Source organism: Eurosta solidaginis, chromosome 2, assembly GCF_040869045.1.
Source record: "Eurosta solidaginis isolate ZX-2024a chromosome 2, ASM4086904v1, whole genome shotgun sequence".
Taxonomy (NCBI): Eukaryota; Metazoa; Arthropoda; class Insecta; order Diptera; family Tephritidae; genus Eurosta; species Eurosta solidaginis.
The window spans coordinates 224,109,327-224,135,832 of NC_090320.1; the positions used below are offsets into that span (position 1 = coordinate 224,109,327).

General features: G+C 36.6%; 1 protein-coding gene and 1 pseudogene across 3 annotated transcripts in view; both read right to left on the bottom strand.

Annotated features, from left to right (window-relative positions):
* Positions 1–19,536, bottom strand: part of LOC137240634 (tigger transposable element-derived protein 4-like) — a 141,673-nt pseudogene extending 122,137 nt beyond the window's left edge.
* crol (crooked legs) overlaps positions 1–26,506 on the bottom strand; it is a 138,787-nt gene that overhangs the window by 80,150 nt on the left and 32,131 nt on the right. The window contains exon 1 of one of the 3 annotated variants that reach the window (XM_067767126.1): positions 17,662–17,949. The exons of the other annotated variants lie outside the window; for them this stretch is intronic. The gene's annotated coding sequence lies outside the window, so the exon portion shown is untranslated. Of the gene's footprint in view, positions 1–17,661; positions 17,950–26,506 lie in introns of those variants that run through there. 3 annotated transcript variants of the gene reach the window in all.

Genomic DNA, 26,506 nt, shown 5'->3' on the forward strand with positions numbered 1-26,506 from the left:
CATATACTGAGTTGAAAAAATACAAGTTAGTCGAATTTCGACCACAGGCGATACTAGTTATCATTAATAGCTTGACAGATTCAGATTTATCGTTTGAGCGAAACTGGTTTTTTAATACGTCATCGCAAAACACGATAGGGGGCCTGGATTTTCTTGATGGAGGTAAGTATCTTCTTCACTAGTTCTCGGTCCCGAGTTCTTCTTTTAACATTATTATTTTTAGCTCTTTCTATGCTCATTGTTCTTTTGTATTGCTTTATTACACTACATAGGTACTACTATTGTTCTTCACAATTTCAATGTTTTTGCGATTTTTGAACACGACCAAGTTGGATTCGATACAAATTTGTTCATAATTAATTTACGATTTGCGTATTCCATCGCCACACACTGGTCGGTCTTATATGGAGTTGGTGGCCAAAAATACTTCCAGTAAGGATATCAACGTGAAACTTTGGTCACGGCTTTACAAATATGTGAGAATTATTTTTTCATAAAATTCGTGCGGATGATACATTCATACCGACCCACAACTACCCACTTTCACCGCCTGCATATACATGCGCGATAGTTCGCATTGGGAAGATGTGCCTATAGCAAATACAATGTTTAAAGGATTAAATAAAGAAATTAAGGTTATTAAAAGATCTTGCAACAGTAACAGAACAACAAACACACACAAAAGTTTACATTTGCATATCGTCGACATGTGAGCACATATAACATACTACAATTTATCAGGGTGACGCTATCAGAAAACTGTCGCAAAACATAGTTAATGGCAGAAAGTGGCAGCTGATATTAACACTTTAAAACCTTAAAACTTTGACTAATAATAAGATATATAAGTGCCAATGTGAGGTGAGGAACCCAACAAAAACTTTAGCTGGAATTGAAATTTTTTTGCAATTTTAAATAACAAAAAAGAACACAACAAGCTAAAGGCACTAAAATTTTTTCAAAATGAAGTAAATACCTTTGACTTCAACATTCATTTCTATTTAGTTCAATACAATGATATTTTATGTATTTTTGAATAGTTTAAACTTGCAATTAATACCATAACCTCACTTTTGAAGATATTCTTAAAGAGTACAGTTCGAATACAACAAAAACAAATATACCTTTTAAAAGGCTGTTCTAATAAGAGATACTAACGACACGTTTGGTGACAAACTTTTCACTTTGATTATTTTTTTTTGCGACCACTGTGCGCCAGTTTAAATTCTAAATGAGGAGCAATCAAACTTAAAACTCTAACACATACTTTTTGATCAATTCTGAAAAGTTTACAAAAGTTTACGTTTGCATATCGTCGACTGGATAAAATAATGTCGTAAGTTACATGTGAGCACATATATATGTATGTGCTCACATGTAACTTACGACAATTTATCAGGGTAACACTATCAGAAAACTGTAGCAAAACATAGTTAATGGCAGAAAGTGGCAGCTGATATTAACACTTTAAAACCTTAAAACTTTGACTAATAAAAAAAATAAATAAATGTAAGGCGCGATAACCTCCGAAGAGATCTAAGGCCGAGCTTCTCTTCCAATTTGCGTCGTGATCCTTTCGATTTTTCCTACAAATTGGTCGGACGGGACCTACATAAGATTTTATGCCGACTCCGAACGGCATCTGCAAGGCAGATGAGCTTTCACTGAGAGCTTTTCATGGCAGAAATACACCCGGAGCGCTTGCCAAACACTGCCGAGGGGCGACCCCGCTTAGAAAAATTTTCTTCTAATTGAAAAACCTTATTTCTAAAATTTTTGATGTTGCTTTGCCCGGGGTTTGAACCCAGGGCATCCGGTGTGGTATGCGGAGCACGCTACCATCACACCACTTTGACTAATAATAAGATATGTATATAAGTGCCAACGTGAGGTTCGGTGAGAAACCCAACAAAAACTTTAGCTGAAATTGAAATTTTTGTGCAATTTTAAATAACAAAAAAGAACACAACAAGCTAAAGACACTAAAATTTTTTCAAAATGAAGTAAATACCTTTGACTTTAACATTCATTTCTATTTAGTTCAATACAATGATATTTTGTGTATTTTTAAATAGCTTAAACTTGCAACTAATACCATAACCCCACTTTTGAAGATATTCTTAAAGAGTACAGTTCGAATACAACAAAAACAAATATACCTTTTAAAAGGCTGTTCTAATAAGAGGTACTAACGACACGTTTGGTGACAAACTTTTCACTTAGATTTTTTTTTTTTTTTTTGGACTATGGAACCGACCTCTGTGCGCCAACTTAAATTCTAACTGAGGAGAAATCAAACTTAAAACTCTAACACATACTTTTTGATTAATTCTGAAATCTAGAGCACTAATTTTCTGAATGATACCTTTTTTATTAAAATTTAAATCGTAATCAATTGTTTGGTTCATTTATGAAAAACCCAATCTTTTATCTATCTATCATATTTTGCCATTTTAATCTAATTGAATATTTTAAAATTAGGCCTAATATTTTTAATTACATATTTAGCTAGACAAGTACATACCACCCATATACTTAAATACTAAACCACTACAATACAAATGTACCTACTTGTCTGTACTCTATCCCCCTGCCTTAAATCTGGCGATGTAGCTTTATGCAATTATTAAATACAAATGCATGCATATGAAAAATAAAATACCGCCTAAATTAGTGAGACATCGTGACCGCCGTTAACGTCTCTGTCGTTTTCTCAGCTAGCTTTTTCCCTTTTCCAACCTCTTTTCTACATCATCGTTTGTCTTGCCTTTCGTTTAGCTCATTGCATAAATGTGCATGAGTATGGGCATGGTACGTACACATGTGTGTTCACTTCCAATTCGATCTTTTTACGCTTTTATTCATAAAAAAAGCGTCCTCTCGCTCTCGCCTATGCCCCGCCGCCACAAGTTAGAACAGAACAACAAACACACCACACCGCACTGCTGATAATAAGATAAACGACTAAAACACTACAAGGCCCATCGCCAAAAACGTTGTTTGCTTCGTCGTCAGTCCGTATATTACATATTGCTGATGCCCTCTTTTTTATACCCATATGTATTGAGCTTAAGATAATGTTTGGAAGCGCTAAAATGGCACAAACAACATTAGTTTATCATTGTTGTGATTCGCCCCATTCAATGGGCACGGCCACTCACAAATTGTTATCAAAGTCCTCTAACGGGAGTTCAAGGAAACTAACTGGCTGAAACACTACAAGGCCCATCGCCAAAAACGTTGTTTGCTTCGTCGTCAGTCCGCATATTACACATTGCTGATGCCCTCTTTTTTATACCCATATGTATTGAGCTTAAGATAATGTTTGGAAACGCTAAAATGGCACAAACAACATTAGTTTATCATTGTTGTGATTCGCCCCATTCAATGGGCACGGCCACTCACAAATTGTTATCAAAGTCCTCTAACGGGAGTTCAAGGAAACTAACTGCCTGTTGTAACCCCATTTGTTTTTCATTCAACGAGTGATTAGTGCAGCGAATAAAAGCCTAAAGGTTTCGCTGGCTAGGTTATATTATACGAATGGACGAAGACGCTATGGCCAAGGACGTATTTCAATCAAAATCGCAGTTTGGGAGCAGAGAAAGAGGGAGACCCACACTGAGTTGCGCGAGTTAGCTGGAGGAAGACTTGACTTCGCTTAGGGCTGCCGATTGGCGTGTATTATTGCGAAACAGGAAAAGCATACATGGTTCTGCAGAAAATCTGGGCCTCTTCTTTTCTTTTTTCCATTTCTCCTTCCTATTTCCGTCCGCCTCACTTTTCTCTACATCTTGGTTTCCCCCAAAAGCGGTGCCGCTATACTACGACCGTTAAAACGCTTCCGTTTTAAGTGGCAACGCTTTATTGTAAAATTCGCAAACTTACGGGTTTTTTCAGTAATTGTCGACTCCGCTTTCAGCGCACACGGCAGCACATTTTCATCGTCTGACATTTTCATCGTCAGGTAGGACTCATAAGGGTCATTGAATCCGCGTAGGCTCGCTTTATTCTTGCTAGAAGAATTCCGGAAATTCGACCAAATTTCTCAACGTAGGCCGTACCTGTAGCCAGAACGTGACCTTGTGAAACAACAAGTCCATGACGACCCCCCAACCAAGGACATAAACTTGCGTTTCGGACAGCTTGTAAATAAACACAAACTGGCGAAATAGGAGGAACATACCTTTAGGTGTTGGTAGACTATGGTCAACTGTAAAGTCCGCTCTGTTAACCGTGGTTTTTAAATTTAAATCCATCTTATTAAAAAGAAATTCCATTATTTTGCAAACTGACAAGCTGAGAATATAGAATATAGAGAAACAAATTTTACTCAAATTTGATGATAAAATTTGAAATGGAAATTAATTTCGCACATTCGATTGCGAATATTTGAGTATTGAGTAAGTTTTCTACAGATTTTTAGCTTCTAGACTGCTAATCTCTTCAGTTGTTTTCAAAAAAATTTTATTAGATGAGGGTTCAACATTACTTCACGCGTCTTCGAATTTTGATTGTTCAATCTATGATAGGTCTTTGTTTCTTGAAGTAGTTGAAGGTATTATCATTCCTCTATAAAAGCGCATATCCACGGTTTTCCCTTATACCTTTTTAACAATTTTCTGAGATCTGATGAGTAGAATACAATAGCTGAATCATATCCAAAGCCTGATGTTATAAGTCTGTAAAGTTACTGAACTTATATACTCTAAAACTTCTAAGGTGTATGTTGGTTCTTTCTAAGCTATTATAGCTTAGACTTCTGAGTGGAATACCCTATCTCGGCTGACGTTTCCAAAAAGCCTTATCTCACAGAACAATTGAATAACGCCCTATTTCATAATTTGTTCCAAAAACACCCTATATCGGAATTTGGTTGAAGAACGCCTTCAGAAGTTTTTTGATATCAGATAGGGCGTTTTTCGAACGAATTTTGGTAAGGCGGTTATTAAAGAGGTGATATTCCTCTCAGTATTCGATATGCAGTATTTATCCCGAAACGATCGCTATATCAAAAAAACAGGTGCTAAAACGAGGAAAAATGAAAATGGAAGAAAAGATTTTTTAAGAAGACACTTTCGTAAAAATATACGGGATAATTATTTTAAAAAAATCAACATTTTTAAACAAATCCTTATCATTCCACAGACCGGCCAGAGTCTCTGGCTTTAGAAATTTAATTAATTTAATATTTTTGGCGATACTAAATATTACTTTCACTTTTCTTTAAAAGGCACCAACAGCTGGGTATATATAGTGTTCGTTTCTCCCCAAATTGATTTTAACCCCTTTTCTACAACTTTACTAAAGCTATGGAAATCTAAAAAGTAAAAGATGAATTGAAAATTATTATTGTAATATGTAATTAAAATTATAGTTAAACTAAAATTTTATCTCCAAACACAACAAACAAACACGACTGCATAAACGATTGGCAATAAATCTAGATTTACTTCTGCGTATTCGCCCATTTCAGTTACAAAGTTGATTCTCACTCATACACACTCTTTTTCCTCGCTCTCCCGAATTTGCCAGAGTCATCATCATAATAATCGAAATATTATACTGTCTTCGTTCGATTGTGTTTTGCTTCGAGTTTGGGGCTGGGTATGTGCAAGGGTTAGAACTTTACAAAAATAGTAGCAGATTTATTAGTTCATGTAAAGTACTGAATTCTTTACGCTAATGTTTTACTCATAATCTACGATTTCTTTTATACATGAAAAAAAATACTTATGGTATTCTGGTGGAAAATATTATTAAGAAAGTACGCATTGAGGCTGAATATATAAGATCAGCATGCGTCATATATAGACTTCTATATATCAAAATGATTTGGGCGAAAAAAGAAATTCATTTAGCCATGTCCTTCCGTCTGTCCGTATACACGATAACTTGAGTAAATTTTGAGGTATCTTAATGATATTTGGTATGTAGGTCCCTGGACACTCATCTCAGATCGCTATTTAAAATGAACGAAATCGGACTATTACCACGCTCACTTTTTCGATATCGAAAATTTCGAAAAACCGAAAAAGTGCGATAATATATTACCAAAGACGGATAAAGCGATGAAACTTGGTAGGTGGGTTAACCTTATGACGCAGAATAGAAAATTAGTAAAATTTTGGACAATGGGAGTGGCACCGCCCACTTTTCAAAGAAGGTAATTTAAAAGTTTTGCAAGCTCTAATTTGGCAGTCGTTAAGGATATCATGATGAAATTTGGCAGGAACGTTACTCCTATTACTATATGTGTGCTAAATAAAAATTTGCAAAATAGGATGACGAACACCCCCACTTTTTAAAAAAAAAATTCAAGTCAAATTTTAAGAAAAAATTGAATATCTTCACAGTATATAAATTAATTATGTCAACATTCATCTCCAGTAATGAAATGGTGCAACAAAATACAAAAATAAAAGAAAATTTCAAAATGGGCGTGGCCCCGCCCTTTTTACATTTAATTTGTCTAGAATACTTTTAATGCCATAAGTCCAACAAAAATTTACCAATTCTTGTGAAATTTGGTACGGGTACAGCTTCTATGACGATAACTGTTTTCTGTGAAAATGGGCGAAATCGGTTGAAGCCACGCCCAGTTTTTATACACAGTCGACCGTCTGTCCTTCCGCTCGGCCGTTAACACGATAACTTGAGCAAAAATCCATATATCTATACTAAACTTAGTTCACGTACTTATCTGAACTCACTTTATCTTGGTATTAAAAATGGGCGAAATCCGACTATGACCACGCCCACTTTTTCGACATCGAAAATTTCGAAAAATGAAAAAAAAGCCACAATTCAATAGCAAATAAGAAAAAAGGGATGAAAAATGGGGATTGGATTGGTTTTTTGACGCAAAATGTACATAACTTTAGAAAAAACTTTGTAAAATGGGTGTGACAGCTACCATATTAAGTAGAAGAAAATGAAAAAGTTCTGCAGAGCGTAATCAAAATCCCTTGGAATTATGGCAGGAATACTGTTCGTGGTATTACATATATAAATAGATTAGCGGTACCCGACATATGATGTTAAGGGTTACCCTGGTCCACACTTCGGTCGATATCTCGAAAACGCCTTCACATATACAACTTAGGGCTACTCCCTTTTAAAATACTCATTAAGACCTTTCATTTGATACCTATATCGTACAAACACATTCTAGAATCACCCCTGCTCCACCTTTCTGGCGATTTCTCGAAAAAGCGTCCACCTATAAAACTATGACCCACTCCCTTTTAAAATACTCTTTAATACCTTCCATATCATACCCATGTCATACAAACACATTCCAGGGTTACCCTAGGTTCATTTTCCTACATGGTTATTTTCCCTTATTTTGTCTCCAAAGCTCTCAGCTGAGTATGTAATGTACGGTTACACCCGAACTTAGCCTTCCTTACTTGTTATGTTTACATATGTTTCTGTTAAATTTAGTCAGTTATGCTCAAAAAGAATCTGAATACCTGGTACAAAAATATTAAAACTAAATAACCCACCTATAACTATATGAAAAACGTAAATAATATAACATAAAAAAATAAATATTAGAAATTAAATTAAAAGTATTTACACTTCCAGTGTTCACTTGAAAATATTTCTCGACAAAGAAAAATCAATAAAAAAACTCCTTGAGGGTTGATTAAATTCAGTAAGTGCGCGAAAAGTCGGGTGAAAACTGCAATAATTAACCCTGCAAGCACGCAAGTAAAATGGTGAGGATGTCTGAAGACACATTAAATGCAACCTTCGCTAGGCGAGCGGACAATACAAAGAGGCAGCAATGAGATAAAAAAAAAAACATTACCAGATGTAAAACACTCCTGGATTCAAGAGGTTGGAGATTTTTGAGCTTGCCGCGCGAGTAATAGGATGGAATTGGATAGACAAAGTAATTGAACAAAACCGAATAAAATTTGTTTGAACCCTTTCAATTCTGACAGCATGACCGCTATAGATAAGATTCCAGACAACTAAGGCGTATTCTAGTTTTGAGCGAACTAGAGGGATATAAAGAGCCTTCCTCTTTTGCATATCTACGAAGGAAAGCATGGTTTCTGTAAGCCTCCGTAAGCACATAACAGATGTGATTAACGAAAGAAAAAGTAGTGTCAAAAACACCTAAGTCAATAAATTCTTTGACAGAAGCCAGTTGACCAGCTGAGATGTGATAGGGGTGGTATTTAAGATAGATGATGATTAGATTATTGATGAGCACTCCGAGTATATTTCTGCCATCAAAAGCTTCTGCTTTGCAGATGCGGTTCAAAGTCGGCATAATACAAGTAGGTCCCGTTCCACCAGTTTGTAGGAAAAATTAAGTAGGAGCACGACGCAAATTGGAAGAGAAGCTCGGCTTAAAATCTCTTCGGAGGTTATCGCGCCTCACATTTATTTATTTAAAGTTATGGGTTAACTGCAACCCCTAGGTGAGCTCTAGTTAACTTAAAAAAGTTTGTTTCCAGACGTACATCTGTATGTTTACACATTGAATTTCACAAGTACTCACTCTCTTTTTTAAATTGTATAGTATTTGAAGAAATCGACATATAAAATACATATCTATTAGGTTGATGTGGCTGCCCAAGGGACACACCTAGGCCAATGACATTTGGCCCGTTGTGATAAAAAAATCTACTACGAATATGTAATTTTTACTACGATTTTAATCAATGGTAATTCTAGCACTGATCTACCTAACCTAGCCAAAACTTTGCACATGAATGGTTTATATCGCTTGACTAAAAGGTTAATGGCTGAAATTTGTAAGAAGTTCAGTTGTATATCGCAAACTTCCTTCCTTTTTTTGTTGTTCTTACGTTATCTTTCTTTTAGAGACAACTATTAGAATAAATAGAATCTAACTCTTTCCTTAGGCTCGGTTTTTCTATGCTAAGCTTAAACTAAGTTTGCTTAAACTCTAGAAAAATTTAAACTCCAGTTAAACTACTGAGCAGTTTTTCAGTCACAGTTTAAGGCCACCTTTGGGGTAGGCTTTTTTGTACCTCAACATTGGTTTTTTATTATTTAGATAATTTGTAGATACGGCAACAGCTGCATTTTGTTTACCCAACAAACATGAAAAACATATTTCTCCAGCGAAATATATCTAGTTCCGGAGGTGATGTCCAACATCATTATTTAATTATTTCTAAACCAGATAGTTCTCGAGTTGATATCCAACTTCATTCCCCAATCACTATCCAACCCTTCAGAAATTTTGTAAAATTTAGAGTTCTCGAGTTGATCTCCAACGTTATTATCATTATCAAATTATGTATTATCCAACCATTGAGGAGTTTTGGGAAATGTACAGTTCTCAAATGAATAGCCAACACTTTTCTCCAGTTGATATCCTACATTGGATATCGAGTTGAGGTGGAGTTAAAAAAACCTCCAAGGTGGTACCACCAAAACCAACAGCTGTTTATTGTGAGAAATATACACCTGGATGATAGCAGTAAATAAGCGTAATCAATTAAAAATAAAATATACATATTTCGCGAAAATACTGTAGTATGGAATCTTACATTTGAGTCCCGTTAAAGAGCCACAATTTGGGAATTCAATTTTTTCAACATGAAAAATTTATAATTTATAAAAAAAATTGCTAAGTACGCTATGATCGTCGAGTTGAGCCACTGTTTCGAAGCAACTCTTGAGATTTTAGAAGTATGCCTAGTTATAAACATGAGCTCTAATGGTACTCAAGCTCAAATGCATGTTGGGTATTAACTTGGGTCGATTTGTATGGACGAAAGTTAACCGATATCGCGCCATCGATTTTTCGATAGGATTTGGGCTCAGTAAAACAAGTTCCGCATACCTTAAAAAAATTATTTTCGAGCCTGCGAAAAAAAAAATGGCGAAAGGGAAAATTTTTCGACCAAAACACTCCCCAAAACCCAAAAAATATTTTTTTTTTTTGAAAATCTGTTGTAAAAACGTTGGCGATAACAGTTTTTTAAAAAAAAAAAAATTATTTTTTGGGTTTTGTTGAGTGTTTTGGTCGAAAAATTTACCCTTTCGCCATTTTTTTTTCGCAGGATCGAAGATTATTTTTTTGTGTATGCGTAGTGGAACTTTTTTTCCTGAGCCCAAATCCTATCAAAAAATCGATGGCATATCGGTTAATAAATCGACCCAGTCTATTGGGTACATTCGACGCCATTTCGAACGAATGCAAATAACTAATAGGTTAACTAGAGTTTAACCCTGTCACATCGGCGCTTAAGCTAAGCTTAAACTTCAGTTACAGTAGACTGTAAAACTGCAGAATAAGTTTAAGCATAGTTGTACCTGACAAATTGAGTTGAACTTGTACTGAAAAACCGGGCCTTATAAACAGTAGGCAACGCTGCCACTATATTCATTATGACTTATAAACGCTTACACCATTTTGGGCGGGTATGTGCCATTACATTGATGATTTTCCAGTGCTTAGACATTTTAATTTCGTTCTCCCTTAAACTCAATTAGAGTGCCTATCATAATTGTTTAATAAATAAATAAATGATACTACCTTGTAAAGGATGGGAAAAGGGTGCGGCAAGGCAGGTATATGTACTTATACATATAGACAGAATAAGTACACCAATCTATTCACACAATATATTGAATATAGTGGTTCATGATTTTTTGTATAAGTTTGCAAATGTAAGGCAATAATTGAAGTACAATGTGCATAAGATATCAACAAGTTGGAGTTTTTAAGATATCAAGGAATCATGGCCGATGCATTAATATTTAGCTGAAGGAACGAAGCAATTAAATCAGGAACATCAAAATCCATTACTTTAAAGGAATAAGGAAATAAAGCTGGATACATTGGTGCTTTATCGGTAACCTTATAACAGCTGATTCGACCAACCTTATGAGAATCAATGCAATCGATTATTGGTGCCGCTAAGGTCGTAACCGTATCGTAGCCAACCAATTGAGTTTTGGTTTACCGTCGTAACGATAAACAGCTGATTACGTTACGGCACCAATGACTCCGGCTTAATAAAAATTCAAAGATAGAACGCCCTTTCGTGACCTTGACAAAAACCATTCTCTAAAATTTTTAGTGGGTTATACACTGATCCTAAAAGGGGGGAGAGTTTCGTAGCTATAGAAATTGATTAAGATTTCCAAATATATTGATATCTATACTTATTTCGCATGTATTTATAATAAAACCCCTTCTTAATTGTGTGAGTATTGTTACAAAGAAAATTTATATATTTTGTTTTGCAGAGCTTAAAAGATTACACACATACATGCACACATATAAACAATATTTAAGTTAAATTTTTGCAAATATTTTGTCTTCATACAAGTTTATTGGAGCAAAATTGGCTTTGCATTTGTAAGTGTGCATGTGTATGCAATTTGCAGGCACAGCAACGGGCTGTCGATTTCTTGCGACGCATACCGATAACAGCCTATAGACCATGGGTTCTTAAATGTTGGTACGCGGAACATGACTTCACACAAAAGCATTTCACATCGTTGTGCTGGTCCATGTTTACAGAAAATTAAGCGCACTGCGTACGTTGGTGGCACCGGAGCTTGCCGCACCTGCCCCACGGACGGCTTTAGACCCTATCTATTCCGAAATAGATTACACAGGCCGACAAAATTTAACCAACATTCAGACTCAGCAACCAGACTATATATATCAGAAGGTTTATGATGCGCTGATTCCAAATCCGGCCTCAGAATTGCTCTATTAGCTCTGGTTTTCGAGATATCCTAACCTAAAAGTGCAAAAAACACCGTTTTTCCCATATTTGAGGTTATGTGCCTTGCAATGTTTTCTTTCACCAAAACTAAAGGGTGCCATCTTTAAATACAAGTCTTCTTTGAAATTTTCATGTTTCTAAATTTTCCTACATGAAAATTTCAAAATGCAATATCTCAGCGAAAAAAAATTATATTTGAGCAAACTCAACCCCATTTGAAAGAAGACTTGTATTTAAAGATGCCATCCTTTAATTTTGGTTAAAGAAAACATCTGCAAGGCTACATAACCTCAAATATGGATAAAAAAAAGCTGTTTTTTGCACTTTTAGGTTAGGTTATCTCGAAAACCAGAGCCGATAGAGCAATTTCGAGGCCAGATTTCGATTCATCGCATCAAAATCCTTCGAAAATATATAGTCCGGTTTCTGGGTCTGAGATGTTGTCGGCCTGTGTTGTTATTAGGATGATTGGAAGAGGGGTACAGTTCCAGCTGATAACGTCATACTAATCTACACCGATGACTGCGAAACACTCAGGTGTGGTGGCTGGAATATATTCACATTCCCTAGATATTTCTATGTCACTCAAACTACCGTGTTTTTGTTGTTGTTGTAGCGATAAGGACACTCCCCGAAGGCCTTGGGGAGTGTTATCGATGTTGATGGTCCTTTGCCGGATGCCGATCTGGTACGTTCCGGTAACAAGCACCTAAAGGTACTAGCCGCACCATCTCGGGACCGATTTGATATGATCACATGCAACCTTCTAGGCCATCACGCCGGCCAACCCCCTAGATCCATCAGGAGTGCGGGGTCGCCAGAAGCTCGGCTGTTAGTGAAACAGGATTCGCCACGGGTAAGTGAGGTTGACAATTGGATTGCAGATGCTATATATTGCGCTGGCAAACCATCCTTTCTGACAGCCAAGCAGCAAGAAAGACGCCAGCTGCACGATACACTAGCTGAAAGCTAGTAGGAGCAGCAAGCAACTTATAGCTGCGTTGGCCGCACCCTGGAAATATCCTTTATATGGGTTCGGGGACATAAGGGAATCGAAGGAAATGAGATGGCTAATCGAAGTTAAATTACATCCAAATGAAGTGTTAACCTAAATTATAGTGGAAATTGTATTTATTTCGGGATTAAACGATACTACAAAATACAAGGAGGTATCGATCTTTGATCCGATACCAACAAAATTTGTCGTCTATACTTTTACATCGATTACTGAGCAGGTATCGGAAAAAAGTAGTTGTATCGAAATACGATTTATCGACCAATTTATTGTCGTACATTTCGTTACGATGTACAAAAGACAGGGAACCAAATATTTTTTTATGTAATAAAGTAATTTTTCCCAGACCACTTTAAACCCCTGGGGCCGTGTGTTTGAAGTTACAAAAACAACCTTATTTAAGGCATCCCTGATCTGAGCAGTAGCAATTTTGCCATTAGCTAACAATATTTTTGTTGGGTCGGCCCGTTCAGGGGCGCAATTCTTATTTAACGAACCGGTATCCACTTTCGTGAAAATTAAATAGTATTTTTTAGAATCTCTACTGTAAGTCCTTAAAGGAGAAGAGATAGATCTACCAATAAGTATACCGACATGGTCATCTGAGCTTATTTAGCCATGTCGGTCTGTCTATTTGAACGCAAATTAGTCCCCCAATTTTTGGGATATCTTGATGAAATTTTGTAAGCGGCTATATTTTGGTATCCGATAAGACATTTGTCGGAAGCGAGGATTGGACCACTAAAGGTTTTTTGACATATCCTCCACAATTTACAAGATAAAAGCTTAAAATTTCACGAGATATTTTCTTTAGTACATATTGCTATCTAAAAAATCTGGAGATCGGTCGTATATATATGTAGTAAGAGCTTGAGGCTTCAAATTTCACCAATTGCTTACGTTTGTGGCACATATTGTTCAGAGAAGAGATGTGAAACTTTGTGTGAGGATGAACAATCTGTTTTTAACATATAGCGGCAATTATTGAAGAAGGCAGTGGTTAAAAAACTCTATAAAACGAGTTGTGCTTAATAGCGGAGACACGAACCTCCGTGTTTCGGCGTGTTTAGTTTTTTTAACTATATTTATTTATTTTTATTTTTGATATTTATCGAAAATGTGGCTTATCTACATCTGTTTTCTATATATTCCATATCTTATGCAGCCTATTATTCGGATACTACGAATGTGATAAGGTTATTGCTCAGCTCCATTCATGAAAGGTATGAAGTCTGCGGCACAGCCGGAGACAGTCCCGTTCTGGGGGTTTTTTTTTTTTAACACACAACGCTTATTTTAACGGATATTGTCTAAAATTGCCATAAACTGTATAGGCGCCTAAATGTATGTGAAGGAAATTTACAAAAGTGCGCGCACGTACAGTTAAAACTTAAGTTGACTTACAGTGGCCCCAAGCGAAACTCGTACAGCTAAAAAGTATTTAATTTAATTCTCATAAACCATAAACAAAAGAAATGGTTCAATAAATGGTTTGCTTATTTTATTAGTACATTAATAACAAAAAATAATAATAATAAAATTTCAATGTTTTATTAAATAACACTTTTACTGACGTGAAAAATAAAATGTCCTGTAATTCAATGCCAAAGTCAAACTCGTACACCATATAAAAATTAATTGTAAGCAAATATTAATATTTTGTATGCATTCCTTTGTTTCTTATAACCATTTCCAATCTATTCGGCATACTTCTAACAAGCTTTTCAAAAGAGCTAGGCTCAATTTTTTCCCATTCGTCCTGCAGCAGAAACTTTTTCATGTCTGCCTTCGAGCTTATTGTATGTTGGCGAACTTTTCCATCGAGATAGTTCCACAAATTCTCTATAGGGTTTAAATCTGGACTCTGGGCTGGTGTATCCATGACATGCCGACAATTATATAGCAGCCAATTCCGTACATTATAAGCCTTGTGCTTTGGGTCATTGTCCTGGTAAAAATGCAAATCCTCCCTGAGGCAAAGCTTTTCTTTACAAAGTGTCACTTTTTTCTTTTAGAATGCTAAGATAAACATCTTGATTCATTATACCGTCGATAAAGTACAATTCCCCGGGTCCAGATGCAGAAAACGAACCTCATACCATTACTGAACCGCCACCGTGCTTTACGGTGGGCTTCATATTCTTTGCGAGGGCTTCATTCGATCTTCTCCATACATATGTAGGGCCTACCATCTGAGCCAAAGAGATTAAATTTGCTTTCATCAGTGAATAGTCCGTTGTTCCAAAACGAAAAATCTTTGAATTGGTGTTCTTTGGCAAATCATAGGCTTGCTTTTTGATTACGTTCGTTTTTAAGGGGGTTTTTCCTTGCTCTTCTGCCGTTGAAATCGGCCTTATTCAATATATTTCTCACCGTTTGTGGGCACCATTTCTTTCCCAAAACATTCTCGGCGATTTTTGCGAGTTTCGGTGCATTTAAAAATTAATCATTTTATGACTTTCCGTAGAATATTTTGTTTTTTGCCACTTTTGATCTATTTTTAACTAGTTTGTCCTCTTTGTAATGTTTTATAATATACTGAACGGTGGACCGGCTTCGGTCTACGATTGCAGATATTTCGCTAAGTGATTTTTGGTTTTCGTAATAATCAACTACTAATTTTCGAACTTCAACGCTGGTTTGTCCTCTTTGTCTACCCATTTCACTTTTTATGATCCTTTTTGACATATTACTAAAAAGGCAAACTTTTCTAATGAAGCTTAATTCGTAATTGGGACTTCCCCGAAATCCACGTTCAAAATAACTTGAAACTAGGTGTGATTGAAAACAGGTTGCCTGAAAAATTAATACAGTACGAGTTTGGGTTTTGCATTAAAACTGCTATTTAGATAATTTCTGGTAATAGTCTAGTTGAGGGGTCGACTGCTAATACGCTACCAAAAATATCGAGTGAGGTGTCAAAAGACGCGTATTAATCTCGAGAACAATAATCCGAAGGCGGAAAAGATACATTTTATCTCTGTCCGGAGATATTTGCAGTTGAAGTTGGCGATTTCCACGTGGTTGGTGTTGTGTTCGTACCCACAAAAAAAAATTGTGCATCACCGTGGTGGTAGCCACGGTTATACCACACACCCGGACTTGGCATGGCGTAGCCCAGGGTTATTATTTATAAGCGCGGCCGAAGGCCGCCTACGCGGAAAGGTGTTCTACGCAGAATTACTGTGCATGGCGCAGCCGGTGTTGGATCGGCTAACATAACAATAAACATAAGAGTTATAAGGTAATATGCGGAAGGACATCACCGTGGCGGTAGCCACGGTTGTACCACACACCCGGACTTGGCATGGCGTAGCCCAGGGTTATTTTAAATAAGCGCGGCCGAAGGCCGCCTACGTGGAAAGGTGTTCTACGCAGAATTACTGTGCATGGCGCAGCCGGTGTTGGATCGGCTAACATAACAATAAACATAAGAGTTATAAGGTAATATGCGGAAGGACATCACCGTGGCGGTAGCCACGGTTATACCACACACCCGGACGTGGCATGGCGTAGCCCAGGGTTATTTTAAATAAGCGCGGCCGAAGGCCGCCTACGCGGAAAGGTGTTCTACGCAGAATTACTGTGCATGGCGCAGCCGGTGTTGGATCGGCTAACATAACAATAAACATAAGAGTTATAAGGTAATATCAGCTCGTTCACGAATGCAAAAAAGAGCTTTTTCAAATTTTTGGTAAATAAATACTAGAAAAGTTAAAGATATATATACATCAGATGAAAGATATTTTTATAAGTTATTTTTCGATTCTGCACTTGTTCCGTTTTTTAGATGTGGCAGCACAGTTTTGTAATGTCATCAATAAAATATATATATACATAAATGTGAATGTTGCTACAAAAGTGCGATTGATTAAATAAAAACTTTTATATTAAGTAAAAACAATGCAATTATATGTGAAATATACTAAAATGAAATTTAAGTGTATCGTTGCCAATTTATATAGATATTTATGTGCATAAAGGTTTTGAAAGATGTGTAAATTGTAAGTGAAAGTGCTATAGAAATTTGCTAAATTTGCAAACTTTAACATCAAATAACTCGTAAACTATAAGTCTGCGCACTTTAAGTTATATATATTTGTGATCGGGAGAACTCCCTCTTTCATTTGATACCAAGTTTAACCCCGAACTCGGGGGGTGCTATTCTAAAATTTTCCCGGTACCAGCGGGTCTTTTTTCGGTTTTTCGTTAATATCTTTCGAACGCGTTAAAATTTTTATTTTCCGCCTCCGGATTATTAATACTGATATCAAGACGAGTCGTTTGACACCTCTCTCGTTATTTTTGGTAGCGTATTAGCAGTCGACCCCTCAACTAGACTATTACCATGAAATAAAATAAGCTTTCTTTTTTGCAAGATTAGGTACCTATGTATATATTTAATAAAACAAAATATGTGAGTGGGTGTACGAGTTTTGCTTGGGGCCACTTTATATAAAATTACCCACATTCTTATTCACATTTGAGAGGCGCGCAACTTATCTTTTATCCATATTAATACATTGTGGTTGGCAGAGTATAAATATTTTGTCAAATAGCCCTTCATCTCGAAAAAGCTTAAGAACTACTGCCATGGATACATTACACATTTCAAAGCTTATTTCGTTTTCCCGCATAAATGCAACCCTGCCTGTCTGCCTGCCTTCCTTCTCGCTCGCTTATTAACTTGCTTATTCGTTCTGCTTCTCAACTCAATTGCTCCGTAACCAACCAGCCGAACATTTACCCACTCACACATTCTACTGTGTATTTAAATACCTGATACATATTTACAATTACCAGAATGACACGATGACGTTAATCAGTCGCCTTTTCTGTATGTTCTTTTTTCTAGTTACTTTTCACTCTACTAAATTTAAAATTTTTATTGTTTTCTTCGTTTTACTTTACCTAGTAAGAATTTCAACAATAACATCGCAAATTTTCTGCTGATTACGAATCACTTGATTTTGAAAATTCCTTTTCTCACACTCATATATTGCACTTTAATCTATGTAGATATGTGAGTAGATTTGTGTGCATATCTATACACATTATTTTTAACAAACATGTTTAACTTTACATCATTATATTCTTAGTTTTCATGCACATAAAACCATAATATACCATATGTTATGTACATATTTAATAAATTTGGAACAAATATACATTGTTCTTATATATATATTTATTTTTCTGGGTGGGATACCATTGAATTAACTTGATGTGGAGGGGAAGAACTTTGCCATCAAGCACAAAATTTAGGAAGAAAAAAAATCCCAATAGAACAAAACACGTCGGCGGAGGTGAGACGACGAGCTAAGGTGCGTAGACTGAACTCAACTGAACCGATTAAGGTGGAGAGAAGTGAAGAGAACTCAATTGCTGCTGCTATTACCGCTTGTGCTGCCACCACCTCCGCTAGCGCCATAGCAAACAAATGTCAATGAGTAGCAGATGAGAACGTAGAGGTGGCAAGTGTACGTAAATGAGAATAATTGACGCTCAATTTAGTGCACTCACACTAATCGAGCTTTGTGCTGGCACGATGCGCATTTTGATAAATTCATACTATGATACGAGTGAGAGGGGAATTCTCCAAAACAACAATGTTGTATTTCTTATTGGGAAAGGTAGTGGTGGCATACAAATATAATCTATATACAGTGCAACCTCCCAAACTCGAATATTCAAGGAACCGAAAAAAAATTCTAGTTACGGAAAATTCGAATTAGGGAAAATTCAAGTTACGAGATATACATATACTAGGTTGAAAACTTTAAAACTTATTTACATATGTATGTATGTATTTATTATAAAAAAACAGTTACAAATATAATGCATATGTACATAAATTTTTATTCGAAAAAATTGATCTTTTTTTTTGTTTTAATGCTGACCATTTATCTTCTATATATATAAAAAGAAGTGTAAATTTTGATTGTCACTCCATAACTCGAGAACGGATAGAAAGATTGCCATGAAATTTTTAGGAAAGATACAGGAAGGAGAGATGATGGTTTGTAGATTTTGAAATCCCAAATCGGTTTAGCCATTCTTGAGTTTAGAATTTTTTTAGAAAAAATTCAAAATTTGAAAATTTGGTATATAAATTTGTAGTATTTACGGTCCTTTTTTCCGGGAAGTTAACCAGAGACGGACTGGGACTGGGATTAGAACTAGGACCGGAGGAACTAGGATTAGGACTAGGACAAATTTGTTTCAATTCAGACTATGGAAGATCGTCTTCTTCATCCCAGTCACTTGTAGTAGCATTAGTTCATCTCTGGCAAAACCGGCCTTTCTAAAACAATTTCTGATTGTTGTTTAACATGGAGATTCCAGGTTTTATTTAAATCCCTGATTGCATCAAGTAAAGACACAGTAGCAGGTGTTGATTCTTCCATATTGGCCAACACTTTCATCACAATTCGTTTTCTATAATGTTGCTTTAGATTTTGTATTATCCCTTGATCCATTGGTTGTGAGAACAGATGTCAGATTAGGAGGAAAATATTCCAGTTTAATGTTTTTTAAATTAGCTTGTACATTTTTAGCATGTGCGGGACAATTGTCAACAAACATTAAAATTTTCTTATTTTGGGCAACGAAGATTTCATAGCTTTTTGAGCCACTTATCATAAATTTCACTTGTCATCCACGCTTTTTTGTTGAACTCATAGTCCACATCAAGTGATTTTATGCCCTTAAAACAACGTGGATTATTGACTTGCCGATAACTAGCAATTTCAACTTTTCTGAACCACTCATATTACTTGCAACCATAACTGTAATTCTCTCTATGTTGTTTTTTCCACCAAAGCATTTTTCCCCTTTAAACGCTAATGTTTTGTTAGGTAAACATTAAAAAAAGGCCAGTTTCATTTGCGTTAAAAATATCGTTTTCGTGGTAATGTCTGATTAAATCTGGCAAAACATTTTTTTTCCAAGCTTCGCCAGATTATAAATCGGCGGAAGCACTTTAACACCAATCGACATTTGGGCGATAATATGCCTTTTTTTAAATTTATCTAGCCATCCTACACTATCTGAAAAATATTCGGCACCCGCAAATTCCTTACCTTTTTCTCTGATTAAGGTTCCCGAAAGAGGAAGATTTTTGTTGTGTGCGGTAGTAACCCACTTAAGCATAGCTTCATCAATATCATTATTTAAACAAGCTGTAATCCTTTTTCGTTTCGAGTTGAAATTATAGTCACCTTCTTTATCTAAAAGTTTTTTTTCGTTTTTTAGAATGGTTGATAGCGTGTTAAGAGGAATTCCAAATTGTTGTGCAATGTCCTTTTTTCTTTTCGCCCTTTTCAACCTCAGCGATTAATTTTAATTTTTCCTTAATCGTTAAACACTTCACATTCCGCTTTGATATCATTTTAGTCTCCCAATAATATGTATCACTAAAAATTCTTTGAAAATTTTCACAACCTTTAGCAACAACTGATGTGCGCGACGCAAGTTTAAAAACTTAAAAATAGGTATGTAAACGTTTTTATCTGTCGCCAGGTAATTCCCCGAAATTATGCTAGCTGCCTCAGTTTCTGTTATATTTTAGTTTGAGTTGTAGAAATTCGACTTATAGACAAAATTAGATAGTGATATTATAAAAATTTATTTGTTTCTTAAGAAAATTCGACTTAGAGAAGTTTCACTGTATCTAACAAATAAGGTAGACTTAAATTAATGTGTAACCGAATGTTATATACCCAGATGTGAGCATAAAGTTTCAATTGGACACTTAGAATTATCAAATAGGAATATTTCACAGCCACAAACTGATAGTAATACCTCAACTCGGCATCTGTCTATCCCTACTGATATCGCTATGCCTATTAGTATCCATATCCCTATCACCATAACTAGGAGATGGTGTGCCAGTGTGAGGCTTAACATCAATCCATCAAAGATGTCCATCATGCCTTTCCATGGAAGAAGAGTCCTCCCAGCCCTAAGAACAATAACAATACTGTCCATAGCAAAAAGGCAGTAAAGTTTACTTACTGTCTTTTAGAAATTTTGATTCCTGTGACTTGAGCTTACTCATTAACTTAAAAATTAATCATTTAATATTCACATTTACAGATAAAACAAGATTTCAAATTTGTTTTACATTTCGAATATTTTAAATTTCACAACCAATAAAGCAGTAAAAAGATTTTCAAGGCAAGAAAATAAAAAAATAAATGTAATGCGCTATAGCCTCCGAAGAGATTTAAGCCAGAGCTTCTTATTAATTTTTCCTACAAAATTGGCGGGGTTTCACTGAGAGCTTTTCATGGCAGAAATATTCTCGGAGTGCTTGCCAAACACAGCCGAGGGGCGACCTCGCTTCGAAAAATTTTCTCCCAATTGAAAAAACTTGTTTCTAAAACTTTGTGGAAAACAGCTAAGCATGGACACGTGACGATTCTGGACGATATTAAGAATGGACAATTAAACGGAATAATAACCGACCTAACATCCAAAACAGACCACATCACAGGGGTTTTGGACTTCCAGGTTCAGAACATACGATATCCTTCAAGGGAGGAATTGGAAGTAGTTCTAGACAACGGCAGGGGCATCACAATATACACCGACTGCTGGAAAATTGAAAAGGGAAATGAGCTAGGATGTACTCAACACATATACAGCTAAGCCAATCATTCCGACCTCCTGACGCATGCGGTGTATTCCAAGACGAGGTCTATGCCATAGACAGAGCAGCAAACCCGACACCGACGTAACAATCTTTGTTGACAACCAAGCCGCCTTAGGGGCATTAGAGTCCAACATGATAAAATCGGACACCGTCCGGAGGTGTAGAGCCTCTCTGGCTTGTTGTTCTTGTTGTTGTAGCAGTGCCTCTCTGGCTTCTATAAGTCATATCAATGTCTCCCTTTGCTGGGTCCCTGGGCACAGCGGCATTGAAGGGAATAAACTCGCCAATGAGATGGCTAGGAAAGGTTCCGACTTAGACATAAGTGAGGTAGACAGCTCCGTCCCACCGCCGCTGAGTTATCTCCTAGGGAGAATCGACGAATATGAGAACAGGGCAACGGACTTGCTATGGACCAATATGGTTGACTGCGAAGTCTCAAGGTCCTTATGGCGATGCTTAGATAGGAAAGACACCAGCCTCCTTCTCAAAATGAACAAATCTACGATGAGGGTACTTACGGGTGTTATCACAGGTCATTGTGCTATCGCACCAATGCTCCGACGGTGGCGAATACCAACAAGCTCCCTCTGCAGAACCTGTCACGATGAGGAGGAAGAGGAGTCGATCTACCACTTTCTCTGCCGATGCCCGGCGATTCAAAGAAGGCTCAGATTTCTGGGTTCACGCTTATTCGACAGCCTGGCAGAGGTTGGGAAAGTTGACGTCTCGCCTCTTCTTGGGTTCATCAGGGAAAGCAAGTGGTTCGTTGAGGACCACTAGGAGGTACTGGGGCTAAACGAATTTGCCGCCACCCTGTACTTAATGAGGGCACTCACAATGGACAAAAATGTTTACGAGTGGAAGTGTGGGTAACACCCACGCACGCCCTCTTAACCTAACCTAAAACTTTGATGTTGCTTTTTCCGTAGCGTGAATCCAAGATCTTCGGTGTGAATAGCGGAGCACGTTACCATCACACCACGGCGGTGTTAAAATAATAATTTAATAAAATGGTACTGTAAGAAAGATTTCAAAGCAAAAAAGCAGTGTAAGTTGTACTATATATGTATATATATGAACTAGCTTTACCAGGCGCACGTTGTAACGCCCGAGATCGAATGGATGTTGCGTTATTTTTTTTGTTTTGTTTGTTGATAATTTAGTTTATTGTTCTGTAATTTTAATTGAATTTTGTACGCATATTTGGTGAAATTTTCTGTTAAAACATTTTATTCTTGTATCTTATTGTATCTTATTTTATATTATTGTATTGCTTTTACCGCTGATGTTGTTGCTTTGATTACATTCCGAAGAAGCATGACTGGTGAGCTAATTTTCAAAGTTGATATATGCGCAGGCATTCCTTTTGGTTCTAAGGAGTATAGAAATTCATTTGGATAATTCACAATTTTATCTTCATCTGTAACTGTGTCGATCCATTTATATTTCGTCACTTCACCAGGAAATTGATTTTGAAAGCGATCATTGATTTTGTTAACATGATAATTTTTGGGAGCTAAGATAGTTCTTTCGCATAGCCAAAAAACAAAAACATTTAAATTTAAAATTCTGAAATATGAAAAACTTTTGCCTTGATCGAAGGAACCTCGAGCCAAAATTTGGTGATGATCGAAGTATAGCAAACACGTTTTCATAGGGAACACACACACAGAATTTGATTTTTGATTATAGAAGATGTAGATAGACTGAAGCTAAACAATTTTTTTAAGCGCGGCAGATTACTAAACGTCCAAAAGGCATAACAGCTAAATTCAACAATGCAGTCAAACTTTAGGTGTTAAAATAACTTAAGTTTGTACGGCAGCCATAGTTTTTCCCCATTCCACATTTTACTGGAGGTTTTAGGACTTAACGTCACATAGCTCCTTACCAATTTTAATTATCCTACCAATACGACATCCAGATATATGCAGTATAATATATTCCATTTGTATGGGAGGTGCCACGCCTCCTTTTTCCCAATTCCATATTTTCTTGGTGGTGTTAAGGATTGACCTCAAATAACTCCTTGCTGAATTTCAATGTTCTGGCATGTATACCTTCAAAGTTATGCAGTACCAAAGATTCCATTTGAATGGAAGGTTCCACGCCCCCTTTTTCCCAATTCCGCATTTTCTTGGTGGTGTTAGGGATTGACCTCATACAACTCCTTACTCAATTTCAATGTTCTGGCATGTATACCTTCAAAGTTATGCAGTACCAAAGGTTCCATTTGAATGGGAGGTTCCACGCCCCCTTTTTCCCAATTCCGCCTTTTCTTGGTGGTGTTAGGGATTGACCTCATATAACTCCTTACTGAATTTCAATGTTCTGGCATGTATACCTTCAAAGTTATGCATTACTAAAGATTCCATTTGTATGGGAGGTGCCACGCCCCCTTTCTCCAAATTCCGCATTTTCTTGGTGGTGTTAGGGATTGACCTCATATAACTCCTCATTGAATTTCAAAGTTCTGGCATGTATACCTTCAAAGGTATGCAGTACCAAAGATTCCATTTGTATGGGAGGTGCCACGCCCCTTTTATATATCGAAATTATTTTTAGCCTAAAACCTTCCCGTTCATCGAAGGAACCCATAACCAAAATTTGGTGATGATTGATGTGTAGGAAATACGTTTCCATAGCGAACACACACACACACAGAATTTGATTTTTATATATATATATGGCTAAACCGATTTGGGATTTCAAAATCAAGAAACCATCATCTCTCCTTCCTGTATCTTTCCTAAAAATTTCATGGCAATCTGTCGAACCGTTCTCGAGTTATGGTGACAATCAAAATGTACACTTCTTTTTATATATATAGATAACTATCGATTTACAAGACATAAAGGCATTTCGCGTCTTATTTTAGGCTCTGTAAAAATTATGCACCGCGATCCATGATAATGGCTCTCCATGAAGTTATTTAATAGTTCAAAGTTCATTAGGTTTTGTTGTGTAGCAGATAAAACTATTTAATTTGTTTAAACAAACCCCAGCCAACTTTTTTTTGAAAATTTTTATCAAAAAATATTCAAATATCATACCCCAAGATGATTAAAAACGTTCAAATTTAAAAGCATTTTCTGTTCGAAAATTAACGTATCGTCGGGAGAAAAATGTACCATAAATGTGATTATTCTTGAATAATCATTTATGATTCATATTTCTAAACGCTTTTTGTTCATATTTGATATCATTGTGAAATTGGGCTTTAATTGTTTTAGAGTAATATTTGAATGCTTTTCACAGTCATTTTCTGATCATATTCGTGAACATATATCAATCATTTTGGTTGAGATTTTTGAATAATTTTTGAAATGCGATTATCATACATTTATTCTTCATATCTCATACAAAATAAGATAGTACATAGTAATCTTATTTCATCAGGGGAAGAAAGCATGCGGAAGTGAGCTATTGAACAAAAGGTAATTCGCAAACAAACTAGATCAATATAAACCTGCGACTACAACATCCAGCATCAGCTATGATCGTTAACATCTTAAAATACTGTAACGAATTTACTGCAATTCCCCTTATTTGCAATCTTCTGCTAACGTTAGAATCACTTAACTGTTGAATAAATAACACCACAATTCAATAGTGCAAAATGGCCTTTACTAAAGTACTTTCAAAAATAACACTGCTACTGCTCGACAGATGGAATGCTTAAATCAAACTGATTCACGTGCCTCTACTGTGGCCGCTTTTATACTCTGTGAGTTCGCGTTTGCATACTTCCAGGCTCTTTCAGAATTTACTTAGTTACTGCCATATAATTATAACTACATATGAACGTGTATAGCTTCTCATATACGCGTGTATTTGTGAGCGACACTTCCACAATTATAATTGCATACTTTTGGGAGCATATCTGCATGTGTTTGTGCGTCTCTTCTCCACTGCGTGTACGTACGTATGTGTAGACATAATGATTGATCTATTGATGTGCATACAAGTCACTGTTTAGCATCGGCTTAGAGATGATAGCACCCCTTAGTGTTGCTAATATTCGTCACACTGCCCTCCACCTAAGTCTGATCGTCCCGATCAGACAAATCTCTCGATCTAAACGCCGTTAGCATCTCCAAATGTACCACTCTTCTATTTCGTGGTTTCCCAATGGTTTGTATGCGGTACATGGTATCACTGATCTTCTTCACAACTTTGTACGGGCCTTCCCAACTGCACCGAAATTTGGATGGAACACCTTTCCGCCGGTGAGGGTTGTATAACAGCACCAAATTTCCTTCCTGAAACCCTTCCGAATTAATTTTCTTGTCGTGTCTGTGTTTCATCTTACTACTCATTACCATGGGCCGTTCCCTCACACTCTGTTGTTTGGCCAATGAACTACTTCTTGGAGCTTGCGCTTGACGGATTGACTTCGCATAATCAGTATCGTTCCCACTTTTCACAACAGTAGCGCGCTCCGACTTGAAACTACCTTCGCATTCTTTCTGGGAAATTCGTTGCTTCGTTTTTGTGCGTCCATTAGGTTTTGTCAATGCCAGTGTTTCTCTCGCAGGTACTTTTGATTTTGCTTTAGTTGGCCCATTCGATCCATCAATCTTTGCCTTTGACTTTCGTGGTCTTTGTCGAGTCTTCTCCACCAGTACTCGATTACTGTTGAACCCTTTCTCCAAACTGAAGTTAAGTGGTATATCCTGATTCTTATAACGTATCACCCTTCGCTGCATATCGATTTTGATGTTATGGTCAACCAAGAAGTCCACTCCCAATATGACTTTATCACCGATCTCCGCCACAACGAATTTGTGTACGACTGTGACCTTTCCAATCAAGACTTCACATATCACTTCTCCCTGGACTTGGTTATACTCGCCAGTGACCGTACGCAACCTTGCTCCAGGTAACGGTTTTACTCTCCTGTTGACCCAGTCGGATGAATGAGATGCGCCCGTATCTACAGTCAGTACACGTTCTTTGCCATACACATTCCCTCTGACGGTAAGACTACTCGATTTTCTACCAATTTGCGACATAGATATCACATGACATTCAATAGCTGGAGCTAGCTCTCGACCTCTAGATCTTACTCGCTCTTGCCCATCCCCTCCAGCTTTGTTA